The 16,439-nt window shown below is 43.0% G+C and overlaps 1 pseudogene; it reads left to right on the top strand.

Moving 5' to 3' along the window:
* The first annotated feature begins 7,081 nt into the window (after positions 1-7,081).
* Positions 7,082-8,488, top strand: LOC125548978 (2'-deoxymugineic-acid 2'-dioxygenase-like; annotated as a pseudogene).
* Positions 8,489-16,439: the final 7,951 nt, after the last annotated feature.

Genomic DNA, 16,439 nt, shown 5'->3' with positions numbered 1-16,439 from the left:
CGGCTACGACGAGTCTGCGAGGAATTGGGGTCTGCGTCGTGAGCGTTGGCCATGACTCATGACAGTGGGTGAGTAGAATACTCGCAGCTGTATCTGGTTGTCCTACACATGGCAATCATTCAGGGCGGCCGGGATCAAACTGCGCCACCCCGACGGGATAAACTAATCCGGGTTAACATGCCGCCGTCTCCTTGCCTCTGCCCTGCGCCTCCAGCAACGGAGCTCATCATCATCGCTCGCCGGCCGTGACGGCCTCGCATGTTCTTGTCTGGCTGTAATACAAAATGTTGAGATGCGCCTAAAACAGTTTCCTACCAGCATAAAACCGATCGACAGAGAATCCAGGCGTGCTTGCGGTCATGGAGGAGACGGGGTGATCGGCGGAGGGAGGGCGAGGTGATCGGGGGAAAGGGAAGCCGCGGGCCGAGGCCACGGACAGAGCTGACAGGCGGCCTGGGGTTTCCATTCATGAGCAAGGAATTGATACCCAAAGATTTTGCATTGTAACCCTGCCGTTTATATATGGGCAATGCTACACGTTGGCCGGCGGATAATTTTACAAGATCCGCCGATTCGCGAGCTGTTGGATTCATTTTATCTGTTTACACCGATTATGCCCGAAGAAAGGTATTGCATAGAATATTCTCTCTAGACTTTATTAATTTTTATAAGATTTAGTTTTTGGAAGAAATCTAAAGGCGTAGTAATTTGGAATGGAGGGAGTAACTCGGATATCCAGCTTTGAATCGTGCCCGCCTAAAAATAGGAAGAAGGCGACCTGAAACTAGGCGGCGCGTTGACAAGCGTGTGCTAAAAATCTGACGTCAAATTTTTAGACACGGCAAATCGAATGTTTTCATGACATTTTATTTTGGCACGAGGATGGATTTTTTTTTTGCAAACACGGTAATCTTCTGGGCAAAAAATGAACTACTAAGTCGGATTTGTCATGTTCGCCAACGAAACTTGTCATCCTCGACAGACACAATTTATCATGGAAAATCTTCGATCTGCCATGCCTAAAAATCTGGCATTCGGTGAATATTTGTGTCCATGCGCGTGGAGATTATTTCCTTCCTTAGGCTGGTCGTAACAGTAGTATCATAACTAGTATCATGCATACCAACTAAGCAATTTTGATGAGGTGTCATATCATTAAATAAAGAAAGGGATGATGGAGTATCATATTATGATACCGTATAATAATAAATGATATTCTACTTTGTGTCATAAATGGCAATAAATAGAGTACTACATGATACTAATATACTCCCTCCGTCACGGTTTAGAAGGCGCACTTGGAAATTCTCTGGAACCTAGGTGGTTATCTATTGGTTGTGGGATGGATTAAAAAATAGCATTCACACTACGCATGCATATAGAAATAGTATATCGGAGTACTAATTAGCTACTAGAAATAAATGCAATGCGCCCTAAACCTTGTCTATTGTGGAAACACATGCAAATTTAATTATGTCTTCTAAACTGTGACGGAGGAAGTATGATATTATGCATTAGGAAGGTAGTATCATACACTAGTATCGTATGTATGATACTACTATATGATACTCCCCATTACAACCAGCCTTATATGTTTTGCCTCTCCTTTTGTGTTCCAGGCGTGACCTAATTGATCTCCTTTGCCTCCAAGCAAGATTATTTCATTGGTCCATGCGTGTGGAGATTATTTCCTTCCTTATATGTTCTGTTTTCTTTAATTCTATTATTACTACTCTTCTTTTGTGTTCCAGGTGTGACCTACTTGGTCTCCTTTGCCTCCAAGCAACATTATTTCATCAGTAATGCTATCTAGGGAATGTTCCATGGGGACGAAATCCCACAAACGCCCCAGAACCGTCTGATCGGGATTAGATAGTCGCAATTCTACAGCAAGAACTCCCCAGATTTAAACAAACTGCCATGGCAGTTTTGAAAATTGCCGCCCCCAATGAAGAAACTACCAGCTGAGCCATTTGCAAGTGCCATTCTAACTAGCGAACGGGTCCCTGGCTCTTGGCGTCCTATTTCATTCCGTATTTTTCTTCTTGTTTTTAATTTGGTTATGACTGCATTTACTTTGTGTCTCCTAGCCATGACATGCATGGCCCCTTTGCCATAGAATTAAATGAGAGGGCTTTAAGAAATTGTTGGCCTGATAGGGACCCAATTTCAATTGAAGACCTCAATTGCATATGGGCTTTTTAAAACTAGAGAGCATGGTGTTATTGAGAATTAAATTTACTGACCTGAGTATTAATCTTCAGTTCGAGGCTAAGGAGGATTGGCCCCCTTCTTTGCTTAGAGCTCTAATTGCCTGATGTTGCTTGTGACGCACGTTTTCATGGTAAAATTGTTTTCATTGAATCAAAATAGTATATTGTGCTCTTTGTTACATGTGAACAAAACTACTCCCTTTGTCCTAAAACAAGTGTCTCAACTTTAATATAACTTTGCATTAAAGTTAGTGCAGAGGGAGTATTATTTTGGGACGGAGGAATAGTATTTATTGCCGACTATTTTCCCGTTTGTTTCACATTGCTTGCCATTTTTTTCTACCAGAGCGTGATCGAAGGAAGCAAAGACAAACAGAGGCGTGCAACAGTGTTTGAAGACATCGTGCACTTTTCTAACGAAAGTCATTTTCTTCCCACTGTCATGTTTGGCTGAATGTATGGAGGTTTAAATAGCCACACGTAGAAAATTGGATATGTTATCATGTATTTATCTATAGTTAAGCACATTTATGACAGTAAAACTGAGCCCACGCTTCCAGCGATTTTGGCCGTTGGATTTCGTGTTTGAACAGTATCTAACCTTCAGATCTTTGTTTGAGCACCGATTTACCGCAATTGGGCTGGCTGTCCTAATAGGCCGCTATTCTGGAGACTTTTTCAAAGGCCTGCCATTGAGTGGGCTTATTGGCCCATTTATCTATCTAACTCATGAAGCTACTACACAGAGATCTTTGCTTCATTTGCCCATTTATCATCTGCGAATCTGATTTCGGTGGCTTGTAGTCAACTTTCTGGCCCCACGGTAGATTTTTGCCATTACATGATTGGTGTTCATTTTGTTGGCTTCTGCCTCGGTTCATTGTTCAATTCAGAAATATGGCTTTGGTTCGAATGTTCTTCTGATTGTATGTCTTTCTCGCAGGAATACCAGAGGCTATTTCCTTCGGTTGCAGCATCCCTGTACGAGGTTCATCCATGGCTCCCACATAGATTAGCATTTTTCATGGAGATTCATTCTGCCCCCTCCTTTCATGTGTGCATAGAGTACATTTATGCCCTTCTCTCCATATTTTGTTGTTTCCGGCCCAATATATTACAGCTTAATATAATACTAAAGGAGAAACTATGTTGGTCCGGTACGCAGAGCCTATTCGAGCAACAAAACCAAGGAAAAAACTTGTAGAGGGCTGCAAAGCTTGCACACGTATTTTGGTTGGATTACATTGCTGGCCTTTTTACAATGGATTCAGGGCATGCAGGTGCATATGGAATGAAAAAAATGGTACTCCCATAATGTATGCGTTCAAATCATATACTTTCTCTTTGCAATGTATTGACAATCTGCTTCATGATTATTTTTTCCAAGAGACATCACTGAACTCAAACGGTCATTATCTCTGCTGACATGAAGTGACACCTTTCAAGAACACGGTACATGTGGAAATAAAACAAATAGCAGGAATTATTTCTTGAGAAAAGTCTCTATTAATGGCAGCCATACTTTTGAAAAACATTGCTGCATCTATTAAGCTAAAAGTAAAAGATATATATGTCTTTTTTGTTGTATTACCCGTTAACATGATGTAGTAGGGGTTACTTTTCACAATCAGCGTTGTTGCCTTCTTCAGTCGTACAGTTTGGGTATATGTTGTAACCTCTTGGCTAAGATGTACTACCTCCGTATCAAAATATAAGATGCCTTTTTAGGCTAGTTTTGGTATCACTAGTAGAAAAAGGGCCTTTAGTTCCGGTTCGTAAGGGCCTTTAGTTCCGGTTCTGGTTTGAACCGGGACTAAAGGGTCGGTACTAATGCCTTGACCCTTTAGTCCCGGTTGGTAACACCAACCGGTACTAAAGGAAATTTTCTGATTTTTTTTATTTTTTTTATTTTCAAATTTCTGAATTATTTTAACCTTTAATCTCTAATCACCCCTCATCACTGCTCAATTTAATCTCTAATCACCCCTCATCATTCCAAATCATCTAACTTTCCGGACGGTCACCCATCCTCCCACTCCCCCAGCCTGAGCACGCTTAACTTCCGGGTTCTATTCTCCCTCGTTTTCAAGTTTGCACTCGTTGTTTTCCTGACAATAGTAAGATGTCAATCATATTAACCCTCAGGAGTTTAGCTTGAGCATGAAGTCACACATTTCACTGTTTGAGTTTGAAACTATTGTTCTAAAAAACAATAATTTTTTAGTAACACTAATATTTCTTGAATAAGTAGTTTGACCATTGTTTGACCACGGTTTGACCATAGTTTGACCAGATTTGACCAAAATTCAAAAAAACTGAAATAATTATTTAATAACACTAATATTCTTGAATAATTATTTAGTAACACTAATACTTCTTGAATAAGTAGTTTGACCATAGTTTGACCAGATTTAATGAAAATTTAAAAAAACTGAAATTTGAGCATAACTTTTTTCCTTTTGGAATTTGAGGATTCTACAAATTTGCAAACAGGCCGTAGGCAGTCCCCATTGGATGTAACTTTTCGAGTAGATGATTTTTCATATAAAAAACTTTTTAATCCGAGTTCGTACACAAAAGTTATGCCCATTTTGCAAATTCCAGAGAGATTTTGTAAATAAAGTCGAAATTCATATTTGTAAATTTTCCCAACAACTAGACCACATATCACATGGGAAACTTATTTTATTTTATTTTTTTGACATTTCCATCATTTTCTTTTGTTTTTTCTAAAACTGAAAAGGCGGTCCGGGGGGGGGGGGGGGGAGTTTGAAAATGGGACCTTTAGTACCGGTTCGTGCCATGAACCGGTACTAATGCCTCAAAGCCCATTAGTCCCGGTTGGTGGCACCAACCGGGACTAAAGGTCTAGCCTTTAGTACCGGTTGGTGCCACCAACCGGGACTAATGGGCATCGCACCCTTTAGTCCCGGTTCGTGGCACCAACCGGGACTAAAGGGCCCAGGTGAACCGGGACTAATGCCTTAGCCGCACGAACCGGGATAAATGCACCCATTGGTCCCGGTTCTGGACTGAACCGGGACTAATGGGCTTACCCGGCCTGGACCAAAGCCCCCTTTTCTACTAGTGTATGAAGGGAGTATTTTACAGGTTTGAGAAATCATTATCCGATAATTTGATGCCATCAACTCCAATTATGATGCCTCGATTAAAAGTAATACTTTTCAGTTACTTTATTAAGTTTCATCCTAAAACAACCCCAAATATTATTAATGAAAGTTAATCAATCAAGAGTTACAGTTTATATGCCTTGCTTATTTCTTTACTGCTCATTCTCCATCAACCTGCTATGAAGAAATGGTCTGATTGTCTCAATCCGGAAGAAATAAACTCAAGAGCAAGGTTTTGGAATGATGTTATGTAGCCGTCTCCAGATTCAAAACTGGCTAATTGAGAATTTTGCAGACTACCCAAGATATATTAAGCAGTGGTACTTCAGGATGTGTGTCCTTTGTACCCAAGGCCATATACTCCCTCCCTTTTGGTTTAAAGTGATAAATTCAAAAATCTCACCAACGAACGTAGATTGTGAGTGGTATAATATTTTTTGTAGTTTACAAAAATTACGCAATTAATGTGCTTGTTTTACTCAAAAAATATGTTTATCAATGCATTAATTGCAACACATGCATGTGTGACCACTAAATGACCAAAAACTTTTGTGTGCATTGGTGAGTTTTCTCTTAATACTTGCATGCAACGATTTAATCTAACTCGAAATCAGAACATATGATGGAGAGTAATAAATATGGCACTTACAAAATGGAAAAACCAAAAAAAAATTGAGATATGCTCTCTATACCAGAAGAGATGAAGTATTAAGTATCGCATATCTTTACAAACACACCATTATAGAAAAATAAAATTACATTAAAATTTTGGTTGGTGCCAAAGTATTCTTCCTCCTGCTTCCACCGTTTGGCGCATCTTGACCATAGCTCGATGTCTCCTTTGGCTTTCGCCTCAACGAAGCGAACTTGTTTAAACCCAGGAATTCGTAGAAGCAATGGCCGGGAAGCCTCCGGACCAGGAGGCGCCATCGGCCGCAAACTGTGAAGCAAATCGCCTCGCGGAGAAGAAAATGCTGAAAAGGGACTGTACAAACTCTGAAGACCACGAAAGGCGGTCGAATCATGGAGAAGAAGACATAGAACCGATCATGACTACCGAAATACAAATTGTTTGCTCATGTTTAGAAAATATCAGTTTCATTTTGCAATCACCCGCCGGGCATCACCATGTGTTCCGTCCTCCATGCCAACCCCATGATGCACCCGGGGCCCACCAGGGAAGGGTCTGTTCTCCATGCCCCCCATGCAACCGGGTTCACTAGAGAAGGATCAAACATGATTCAAGAGAAGGAGGAAGCCGGTGTCTCGTGATCGCAACTCACCTAATATCTTTCCACGGTGCAACGAAAAATATAAGACTGGGGTGATGCAACAAGAGAACATGTCGAGTGGCCTTGTTGAGTTCGCCTGGCCACTTCTGATTAGTTGAGCGGGTCTACAAAAACATTACTATTAGTGAGCTTAAGGGGCTACTCGCGAGACATTTGTTCGCATTGTTAAGCTAGCTAGTTTAACAAACTAAAAATAAATATTATCTCAGTTCATTAACAAATGAGCACGAGCTGAACGAGCCTATCAAACGACCGCTCGTTAAGCTCGTGGAGCTTCGAACTTTACATCCACCCCTACGGAGCAAATTGCTGACACGGCTAAAACCTCTCCGTCGTCCATCTCCAAGCCTATGAAAACCATGCCAGGCAGCAGCAGTAAGTGCAGTGCAATCAGATAACACGAGCTAGCCCTACTCCAGTTCGTTCTTGTTGCCTTGCTATTCCCATGGAGAAGCTGGTCTCCTCAGCCCCGTCCCACGAACTGCTTGTCCCGCCGCCGGCCGTCTCTCTTCCCATCATCAACCTCTCCCTCGGCCGCGACGAGGTCCGCCGTGCCGTCCTTGACGCTGGCAAGGAGCTTGGTTTCTTCCAGGTCAGACCAATTTAACCACCACCACGCCAAGCATCTTGTCTTGATTAATTTGCCACGGGTATTTCATTACGTATGTACTAATAGACGTCTAGTGGTAGCAAGCATCAGTATATTTATTACTCCGGTAAAAAATATAAGAGCGTTTAGATCACTACAGAGAAAGTACGTGTAAGCATGCGCATATGCGTGCAGGTGGTCAACCACGGCGTCCCTGAGCATGCGATGTGGGACATGGAGGCGGTGTGCGAGTTCTTCCGCCTGCCGGCGCCGGATGTGGCACCCTTCTACTCAGACGACAGATGCAAGCCCAACCGGCTCTTCTCCGGCAGCACCTTTGAGACCGGCGGCGACAAGTACTGGACGGACTGCCTCCGCCTCACCTGCACCTTCCCCGTGGGAGACAGCAAGAATCACTGGCCCGACAAACCCCAAGGACTCCGGTAGCATAAGCTCTCCCATATCATAACTCGCTAGTTTTTGTCTAGTCGATGAAACCATCTGTTGTCATAATTCCATGCCGATTCATCCATCATATGCATACATGTGTGGTGGAGAGGTAATCTTAATTTATTGCTTGTGATTTCGCTTGGTTATAGGGAGGTTGTCGAGAAGTTGATCGTGCTCACAAGAGGCATGGGAATGGGTTGGGGCTCCGCCACAACTACTTCGAGGGGCCCCTCGGTGGTAGTGAAACCATCATTGGCCTTAACCACTACCCGTCATGCTCAAACCTGGATCCGGGACTCGGCCTTGGGCTGCCGCCACACTGTGACCGGAACCTCATCACGCTCCTCCTACCCGGTGCTGTCCCTGGCTTGCAGGTCTCATACAAGGGCGATCGGATTACCGTTGAGCCCGTGCCAAATGCCTTTGTCGTCAACTTCGGCTTGCAACTTGAGTTAATACATCATTTCTCAACAGAGCAAGTTGTTCATTCAAGTATCGGTGGATCGAATCATCACTATATATGTTGGTTCGCTCTTGCAGGTTGTGACCAACGGGGTGCTAAAGAGCATTGAGCACCGGGTGATGACCAACCCGGTGATGCCACGAACGTCAGTGGGGGTTTTCATCCAGCCTGATGCAGATTGCCTCGTCGGCCCAGCGGAGGAGTTCGTCAGTGAAGGAAACCCCAGACGCTACCGCACCCTCACCTTTGGCGAGTTCATGCGCATCCACAATGTTATAAAGTTGGGCTCATCACTCAATCTCACAACCGATCTCAGCATCTCTCAACAAACACTAGACAAAAATATATGAAGCACCATGGACGATAGGCCTTTACGATGGGGTTTATGATTGTCACCGTTTGTTTGCCAAATCTTTCAACACTCAGTTACATCAAGCTACCTACCCGATGTTGATATAGTATACATGTACGTTTGGTGATACTAGTAATCTTGTGATACTAGTAATTTTACACGTGGCATGTGCATCTTGATGTCGTAAGAGAGTTTGCATAAGAATTTATTGTGCAAATTGACCATAGTGCAGTTTTAGCAAATCATCGAGAACCTTTCTTGGATAAGAAAATGAAAAATTAAACAACACATATTCTACATTTGATAACCTAAAAGGAGTAACAGATATTTAGTAACCTAACTGTTGTATGAGTACGGTGAGTAGTCATAATTGCTCCATTTCAAGAACATGACACCTTACATAACCTGATGTGGGTGCTTGCAACTGCCCAAACTCACTTCTAGGCCACTGATAGCATGATCTAGCCGGAGCAGATAAAAAGTTAGAGGCACTTTCATACATCCGGTGTGTGTAAGACGAAAGGATGTGTAACGACATTATAGGCTAGGGTCTCACGTTATCTTGAAAGACAGAAAGAATGGGCCTTCACCATACATTGATCAAATGATTGTTTAACAACAACAACAACACCGCTTTTCATTAATAAGAATAGTATGATTACCAATGACAAAAGGTGTTTCTATTTTGGGAAAACATGTCAAAACCACCAAAAGAGAATGTCCTTATCACATGCATTCACACAATCTACTTATATTAGGGAGTATAAGGTGGTGCCATCTTATACCTAGAATATATAGGGGTACAGCTGGCCGCACGTTGCCCACCAAACGGTGGGCGACAAGAAATGACAATCGTTTAGGAAAACAGTTGATTTTGATGTTGAATTTTTTTATGAAAACATAATTTTAAATCATCTTGATTGACGGTGAAGGGGAAATAGAGTCTGCACATAGAATGCATTTAGATATATAGAGAGAGATTTTTTTTTTCTGTTACTGACCAACAGAATAACTCTTGAATGATGACGACATAGCTCCAAGAAACAGGGTCAATAAATGTAGATGAGGGTGTTGCTTGCTCTGTTTTGCAAGCAGAAATTCAGTGAGTGAGGACAATAAAAACGAAGAAAAACTGAGCCTTCATCTGGCACTGACAATCAAAATGGCAAGGAGATTGATTCTAAATTACTAATTGTCAAAGATGTCACTATTTCCCTTTCTTACAAGTCTTTCAACAATCATTATTAGACATCATGTAATCTGAAACAAAAAATGTGTGACTGAAAATTAATTATTTTTGTTGCAAGAGAATATATATAAAGAGAGAGCCTTAAGGGCCCATGTCATCGACTTCGCCCTAGGGCCCTTCAAAACACAGGGCCGACCCTACGTGAATGAGGACAATAAAAAGGAAGAAAAAATGAGCCTTCATCTGGTACTGACAATCCAAATGGCAAGGAGATTGATTCTAAATTGTTAGAAGGGAAGAGGAGAATTGGTGGAATGGTTGTTTTATTGCTTGAGCCTCATGGGCATATATATAGGAGTACATGGTCATCTTGGAGTACAAGTCAAGGTAGAATAAATCCTACGCTATCCTACATTTCCTAAATAACAACGATACTTAAATCCCCCGCAATCACAACGGTAGCGACGCAGACGATGAGGCTGGAGAAGAATCCGAAGGCAAACCGACTGACCCCCCTAGTCATAACGGTCGACGCATCGCGAAAGTCGTGGCTGGAATGGAAACCGATAAGGTTGCTCAAGCAAGGCGGTAACCCTTTGTGCCGATGTCGATGTAGCCGAGAGCGTAGGGCGGTGTAGCCGTGGTCGAGCTAGCCGTGCAAGGGACGCCGTGGTCGATGTCAAGTCGGGGTGGCCGGTGTCGAGGTAGTCACCGTGGACCGGGAAGAAGAGCGGCGGCGGCCTGAGGAGGCGGCGACGGCTAGGTGAAGAATGCGGCGGCGGTGCTCGAAGTAGGCGAAGAAGAACCCGACAGCGTGATGAAGATTAGCGCGGACAGTGGCGTTCCCGCGTCTAGGAAGGTGACGCGGCGCATACCACACAAAAGTCGACGCGCGTGGACGGCAAAGTGAACCGCGTGCCGCGGCGCTACGTCCCGAAGGGGCTACGCAGCAGCAGCGCGTGGATCGGGGCGACGACGGGGAAGACCTCAGGGCGGCGGCACGAACCGCGTGCCACGCTCACTACGACCCGATGGGTTACGCACCAACATTGCAAGGGTCGGTGCAGTCACAGGGACGCCTGAATTGAACGACCTCGAGGCGGCAGTGGACCGCGGGCCACGGCACTATGGCCCAAAGGGCGACGCAGCGGTAGCACACGGTCGATGCAATCGCAGGAGTACCACCAGGCGGCGACGCTGCGCTCTATGAGGTGACAGAGCAATAGCCCGTTGCTCGATCAGTGAAGAGGCGTTCATACTGGATGATGATCTTCATAGACCCGCGAAGCTGCGTGCAGACTGCTGATTAAACCGAAAACACGGCCAGCAAGATCGAGAAGACGTGGACGAACGACGAGACGCGCTCGGATGCAAGCAGTGGTGCAGCCGACCGGAACCGGCCTTGTGCATGGATGCATGCATGCACCCAAGCATACCCGAACATGATGCAGCCCACATGCAAGTAGCGAGACTTGCAGGTTGCATGATTCACAACCAGTGTAGATCGACGTGGCCTGATGAGCATGCGCGAGCGGCCGGCTACACCACGCCCGCATGCGAGACGACATGCCAGTCAATGACGGTGCAACCGGCCACTGCAACACCACACACGCGTGAACCTGGGACGTCGGCAGCAACAGATCCCGGTGAAGGCGGGAGTTGTTGTCGAGGTCGGAGTAGAGACACGTTCTAGATGATGAATGGCGGCGGGCAACGCAAACCGATCTTAGATCAGAAAATTAGGAAGAAACGCAGACCGGTGTGAGAAAGAAAAACTCGGATCAAGAATCAGAAAAAAGACTCTCTAAGGCAGCCAATCAACACGACCGGCGGACAAACCCTAGGTCCGGGCGGCATGGCCCCCGGCGGCGGTCATGGAGGCTGACCGCCCCGGGAGCGGCGTGCAGGGCGGAAGCGGTGGATAAGGTTTGGATCGGTTAGTCTGATACCATGTTAGAAGGGAAGAGGAGAATTGGTGGAATGATTGTTTTATTGCTTGAGCCTCATGGGTATATATATATATAGGAGTACATGGTTATCTTGGAGTACAAGTCAAGATAGAATAAATCCTACGCTATCCTACGTTTCCTAAATAACAATGATACTCAACATAAATTACTAATAGTCAAAGATGTCACTATTTTCCTTTTCTTCCAAGTCTTTCAACAATCATTATTAGACATCATGTAATCTCAAACAAAAAATGTGTAACTAAAAATTAAATTTTTTTTGTTGCAAGAGAATATATATAAAGAGAGAGCCTTAAGGGCCCATGTCATCGACTTCGCCCTAGGGCCCTTCAAAACATAGGGCCAGCCCTGAGCAGAAATGATGGGCAGATCGTGGGAAGTGGCATGGGTGGGGGCGATGAAGACCGATGTCATCGGATCCGGCTGGGCATGGAAGGGGCGGCACAGGGAGGGTCGGGGGGCACGGTGGGAGGGAGGGGCTGATCCGGGAGGGCGGGGGCACGGTGGACTGTGGCGGATGAACGCATAAAAATTCTAGTACATTTTTAAAATCTGCTATATGTGAATTTATTTGTGGTGTCGATCATGATTAACTTAAAACAAAACAATATTTCTCCTGCCTGCTATATGTGACTTTGTTTCTCTTGCGTGCATATATATGAAGCATGATCCTGATGCGTGTATATATATGATCTATTAAAAGGGCATGATCTGCTAGATGTGAACTATGGAATAGCAACGACACTTACATTATCGATATTGAAATTCGTTTTTAGCATGATACCACCGCTGGATAGATGATACTTATTAGAAGAGGTAAATACACCCGAAGTCATAGAACTTGCACGTGATGGTCAGTTTAGTGCACAAACTTGTAAAATACATGTTTCCGGTCATCAAACTTGTACAAGCGTTCATATACGATCACATTTCATGTACACGGCTATGTGGCATTCCAGTGTGGCCAGGGCCCATTGTCATCCGCTGTAGCATGTAGATCTGCAGAGAAGCCTTTGGCTTTTTTATTTTCGTATTAAGCCCCTAAAAATAAAATGAAAAAACAAGCGATGTGGGGTCTTGAAGCTTCAACGTGCCCTAGTAGTCATACATGGACAACCACCAGACTATTGATAATTCATGTCTATGTAGCATGACTAATTTCTGTATCATATAAACATTAACTGAAAATAATTTTTACAAGAAATGTAACACGGAAAAAATGAGCACCGTGGCTCGACCATGTGACCTTGTGCTCAAGGTTAACTAACATTACCACTGACAACACAACACGTCCAGATGTAAGAAAACAATTTATATTCTTGTGTTTGTGACTTTCAAAAAATATTTATGTGTTACAAAAAAGGTACGCGGCATTTTAAAAAGTTTCAAAAACTTGTATTTGGAAAAATGTTAATCAACACAACACGTCCATATTAACATTTTTTCAAATACAAGTTTTGAAACTTATGTGTATTGAAACATATACTCCATGTGATACATATATCTTTTGATGTTTTAAATACTCCAGTATACATCTATGTTTTGATACACATATATTTTAAATACTCCACTATACATCTATGTTTGGAGTATTCAAAAAATATATGCTTAATACTTTTTAAGTGTATGATTGGCATTTTTTTCAAATACAAGTTTTGAAAAGTCTTGAAACTTTTTTCAACTATGTTTTTAACATTTTCGGATGGTACGAAACATTTTAAAGCTACACAAACTGTTTTATACATTGTATAGGCATTTAAAAAATGTCATGACCAGTTTTTTTGGAATGCATGAACATTTTTAAAATGCAACATATCATTTTTAATTACACAAATTTGGTTTACAATGTTTATTTTTTTTAAATGTCACACACCTTTTTTTGTAACACATAAACATTTATTAAATATCACAAACAAAGTAATATAATTTTTTTTCTTACATAGAACAAGAAGGAATAACAACATGAAAAATATTTATCCCATTTGATATGTTGTGTTGTCGAAGCCCGGTGGTAATCTTAGTTAAAGTTGACCACGAGGTCACATAGTCGAGCCATGGTGCTCCCTTTTTTGGGGTTACATTTCTTGCAAAATTGATTTTTCGGCCGTGTTATATGATATAAAAACTATTCGTGCTATCTAGACATGAATGGTCATTGGTTTGGTGGTTGTTAACCCAAGCCTAGTAGGGGCACGTCCCTAGTTTGTAACCGAACCATCCCTTATTTTTCCATTTTATTTTAGGGGCTTTATACGTAAATAAAAAATCATTTTATTTTAGGGGCTTAATAAGTTAAAAAAATAGGTGCATAATATGTAAATAAAGAAAAAGCCTACAGATCTACCATGCGTGATGGGCTTACAGTGGGCCCTGGCCATGCTGGCATGCCACATAGGCCATGAATACGTCTGCGTACATGAAATGTGACCGTATATGAACGTTTGTGCAAGTTTGATGACCAGAAACACGTATTTTACAACTTTGTGCACCAAACTGACCGTCACATGCAAGTTCTATGACTCCTGGTGTATTTACCTCTTATTAGAACACGACAGATCAAAAGTAGATAGAACTAGAAAGCACTATTTTTCAGTTTTTGATTGTTAATTAATATGGAAATAGCTTTCATCATTGCTAAAGATCTTAGGTGGGAATCACAAGCGACAGGGATGGAGCTAAGGAGGTGGATGGCGGTTGATATGCCCAGTATCGACGCGGCGGGCAGCCTGGGCAACGTATGGACGAACCTTTTCCGCTGAACCTGATCTGGTGTAGTATATGGTTTAGAAAAATATGGTCCTAGTCATATTTGATATATGAAATTAATGGGTTTTAATTTAATGTTACTTTTATAAATATTCACATATGTTTGAGTTGTTTGTGATTGATAGACTTGTGAAAATTCGGAGTTGTTCCTCAGCAAGCAATAAATTAGGCTTGTCGGCTTGTGTATATGTTCATCTAACTCTACGACAATAGCAATTCATATGAGCATGTAGTACATTTGAGCTTGATTTACACACATCAGGTTAGTTACCATGCCGGAGAACATGCATGCAAACCAGGACTCCAGGAGAGATTCCTTCTAGATTAGTAGTAATCGATATGACGTATGCTAGCCTATCCTTGAGGAACCTGCATTATTACCATGCCATCAAACGCCTATTCTTTGAGGACCCTACACTATTACGATGCCATTAAACAATGGCGCGCTTCGGTGAAGCACCCGTTCTTTCTACTTCCTCCGGCGGCAAATTTGACAATTTTAATCTGTGAATAAAATCATTTCACAAAATAAACTGCTCTTGAAAAAATTTCATCCAGCTGACCTTTTTAAATGGCGACCGACACGAAGGCGTCACACTGTACTGTGCAGCGCCTGACTGGCAGTCGTTGCACGTGTGTGATCCAAAAATTACTAAGTCAGTGTGCAGCATCTGAGAGCTAGGCGCCACACTATATAGTGTAGCGCCTAGCCTCTAGGCGTTGCACTAGTGGATGCTTCATTTTGTAGGCAAGCACTAATGCAACGCCTAAAGGCTAGGCGCTACACTATATAGTATGGCGCCTAGCTTTTAGGCGCTGCATATCTGTCAAGCGTTGCACAATATAGTATAACGCCTTCGTGTCAGGCGCCACTCAAAAAGGTCAGTTAAGTGAAATTCTTCTAAAAACAGTTCATTTTATGAAATGATTTCATCCACAGATCAAAATTGTCAAATTTGTCTCCTCCGGCACTTATTTGGGATCGGAGGAAGTAGTATCTTTTAGCTCTCAAAACTTGGACACTGCTTTAGCAACAAGGTGACGGCAATCCTTGTTAAAAGATTTAACGGTAAGTTTACCCCCTACTTCCCGAATGTTTTGACTAAGGAATATTGGTGTACCATATGTACCCTCATACTCTCTCAAGAACTCATGGTAATATGATCTCTCCGGTTTCTTTCTTTCATTGTATACAGAGCATCTTCAATAGGCGGCAAAAAGAAGCACCGTGCGTGAAAAAAATTGTTTTTTTGGCACCGAATAGCTCCAACAGATGCTGTAAAATATTGCGTGTGCTAAAAAGTTTTGGACACGCACTGAAAAACGCTATCGAGCGCAGTATATTTTGGGCTCCGGATTGCGCGCATTTCACAATTTGCACTGCGTGCTTTTTTGGGCGTCTGCTAAAGCAATGTTGGTCCCGACGCATTAAAAGTGCACATTGTTACCGATTAATCTAAATCTAATGCAGTCATATACTTGACGAGATTTTTTTTAGAAATGGAGGAGGACTCCCGGCCTCTGCATTTGGATAATGCATGCAGCCACTTTATTAATTATTCACAGAAGACCTTACAAAGTGATACAACAGTAAAACTAAAGTCACCGTCTAGGTAACATCTGTCGCTACTCATATCCAGTTGATGAATGGATGCTGATAGTCTAGGCCTAATACCAAATATACCTCGCAGTCAAACCTAACATCTAAGACCTGAGGTCCCAACCAGGACGCCTGCCGTGTATGGGGCACTCACCAGTCCGGCACACTCCTCAATCAGGACGCCTGCCGTGTATGAGGCCGCCGCAGCCACCTGCCACCAATCCATCTTCAGTGATGTACTGTTGCATCTACCTTGCCCGGTCTAGCTGCTGTCGACGCCACCACGACTCCAGACAGCGTCACCCTCCTACACGAGTCCATCATCGCACATCAGACGCCTAATCTCCAGAGCGCCAAGCCATCGAGATCTATCACTATCAATGTGCATGATGAAGCACCACTCCACCAAACACGTCGTCCACTG

Source organism: Triticum urartu, chromosome 3A (assembly GCF_056163025.1).
Source record: "Triticum urartu cultivar PI428250 chromosome 3A, HENAU_Tu73, whole genome shotgun sequence".
Classification (NCBI taxonomy): domain Eukaryota; kingdom Viridiplantae; phylum Streptophyta; class Magnoliopsida; order Poales; family Poaceae; genus Triticum; species Triticum urartu.
This window is presented reverse-complemented; position numbering and strand designations above follow the sequence as displayed.